This window comes from Vidua macroura, chromosome 26 (genome assembly GCF_024509145.1).
Source record: "Vidua macroura isolate BioBank_ID:100142 chromosome 26, ASM2450914v1, whole genome shotgun sequence".
Taxonomy (NCBI): domain Eukaryota; kingdom Metazoa; phylum Chordata; class Aves; order Passeriformes; family Viduidae; genus Vidua; species Vidua macroura.
Genome location: NC_071596.1, coordinates 848,628 through 851,419, shown reverse-complemented (window position 1 = coordinate 851,419; position 2,792 = coordinate 848,628).

The window sequence follows — 2,792 nt, the reverse complement described above, 5'->3', positions numbered from 1 at the left end:
GATTGGGAGGTCTGTTAGCCCTTTCCAAGTCAAATAATTTAAAATGTGGTGTCAGAAAAGAGGATGACATTTAAAGAAGTTGTGCTTGCTCAGTCTAACCAACCAGGCATCTAGCACAAAAAATTACATACTGAGTTCTGGTTAAAATATATAGTTTGCATAGCTGTTGGAGAATATGTAAAAGATTGATAGAAAGCAGTGACATAGCCAATATATTGCCTTAGGCAGGTTCAGCTCCTTTACAACTCAAGAGCAAATCTGCTTATTGAAGGTCAGAAGTGTATCAACGTCTGTTCACAAAACCGGGATTCATGTAAAATCTGTAAGGACAAATTATATTAGTGATACCTCTTCCCTTCTTCCTGTGATGGTGCGAAATGCACTAAAATCTCTGAAAACCAGAAATAAGAAAGAGTATTTTTGATCCTTTCAAGTCCCTTAACATCTTTAATGATTCCCTGGATTGGGAATCCTGCCCACTTTTGGGATCTCCTGTATGATTAACAAAGTCTTCATGCAGAGTATTACCTTTACAGGGTGCTCACCATACCTTCAAATTGTAGACCTGGAGTAAAGCTTGTGGAAGGCTCGGGAGGAGGGGGGAGTTCAGACTGTCTCAGGAAACAAGTTCTGCCTGCTCAGGTCGAATGACAGGCTCTGCCCACTTCCAGCTGCCGAGTAACGGCAGGCACCGAGCTTTGGAAGATGGAAAGAAAGCCTTTGGAGAGGAGGGGTCAGCCACAAGCATCGTTTCTTATTCCTTCTTTGTGCCCGTGACTTCCGCTGGCCCCAGCGAACGAGGCCTCGTTCCACCCCCAGCACGGGGCTGCTGCCCAGGGCCGGGCGGATGGGGGTCAGGGCAGGATGCAGGCAGCGGGGCTCAGGTTATCCCCTGGTGCTCTGGGGAGAGGGGCATGGCTGGAGCAGGCAGTCGTAAGGCTCAGGGAAATGCTGGGCAGTAGAGTCTGGGCTTCTGCTGGGCTGCTGCGGCAGGACACAAACACAAACCAGGAGGCCTCGGTAGGGAAAATGTGTGCTAATGTCTTTTCAAACAATTCCATGGGTTGAGGTCTTTGAAATGGGTCTTAATGTCTCCCCTAACTTCAAGCAGCAGGTTTGTTATGGAGCCCAGACAGCCTAACTCCTGAAACAGACAAGCTGGGGACTCTGCACAAGCCTGAACTTCTGAACTTTGGGGTAAAATTACACTTTGAAGGGGGAATATGCAATAGGCAGTTCGGGAAGGCTGTACCTTCCTAGTACTTCAGACAATGGGGAAAGGAAGAGAGCAACATGTGGTCGGGAGTTTGGGATAAAAAAGAGACACTGCGCCCTCCAAAATTTCGAGAGAGACCCCACGGGGATATGTCCCAGTGGACTCTCTCCTTTTTTTATTTGAATAAATTTGCAGGACTTCTCTGCCTCCTTTGTGGACACTGGCTTCTCATAGTGAGATTTTACACTCAATTGCTTCTCTGCCATTTTGGAGGAACCAGTTTCCACAGACCTGACTGTGGGTGAAAGCCAAAGAAGCAATCTGCCGCGCTACTCTGCACTTTTCATAGCCTGCCTTTTTGGCAGTGTGGCAAAAGTCACACTGGATAACCCAAACTAGCAATGGCCTTTGGGTCAGACACTGATTATGAGGCACATGACAACCAACCCCCAAAACTTTTATTTCCTCCTTAATATGCACCACAGTTTTAAATGTCCAGAGTCTGTAATTCCAATTTTCCAAATTGTAGTTGATGGTAGTTTTCAAGTACTAGATTGAAGCTAAGACAGGCCTCAACTGCTTTTGTTATGTTCCAGGCTGCTGAAGGATCTTTAAAAACATAATGAAGGTAAAGATTGAAGAGACACAAGGAATTGATTGTTTGCAGGTGTTATCAGCAAGCCTGTCTGTTTAATAATTTCCCTGTAAGTCATTCTCCTGCTGCACAACCTGCAGAGACCTGAACCCATGCACGACCTTGCCTCAGACTCCACTAGGCATTGGACTTTCTGCGTCTCCCAGGTTGCTGAACCTCCAGGTGAAGGTTGGGGGAAAACGTCCCTCCCACCTTCAGCAAAGAGCAGGTTTGAGACCACCTGATGGAACTAAATAGGCACAAATCCATGGAGCCTGATTAGATGCATCCCAAGGTCCTGAGGGTTGATGTAGTTGCCAAGACATTCTCCATCCTATTTGAAAATGGTGGTCAGGTGAAGTCCCAGTGATTGGAAAAAGGAAAATATCAATCCTATATTTAAAAAGGTGTCATGCTTTTAAGCCCAGCTGGAAATTCAGCCTTTTACAGCCTTGAACCTTCATTTCACCCCCTCCCATTAGAGAGAAACAAAAGTCAGAGCAATTTACTGGAAACAGTAATGTGATGAGAAAATGAACAGTAACAGCAACAATTTTAATAACAAAAATATACAAAAGAGGGTGATTTACATTTTAAAAAGTGCTCACTGACCAACCAACCAACCAACCAACCCAGCTCCAGGCTCTGGCCCTTCATAGCTACTGCAAGAACATTAACTCTGTCTTGACCCATGGAACTACGTACCAGTGACTGTCACCTCTGTGCCTGGGAAGGTGTTACAAGTTTGGGAAGATGCCGGTGCACAAAAAACTCAAGATGCACTCAGAATTGCAAAGCAAATTAATTTTATTAGTTGCACTAGTAATTAATACAATCTGGCCCCTGGATTCTAGAGAAGCTGCCAAACAGGAGAAGGAGATGGAGCATGGCTCCTGAGTGGGAGGGATAGGGAGGCAGAGCACCTTCACAGCATCCCCTGGA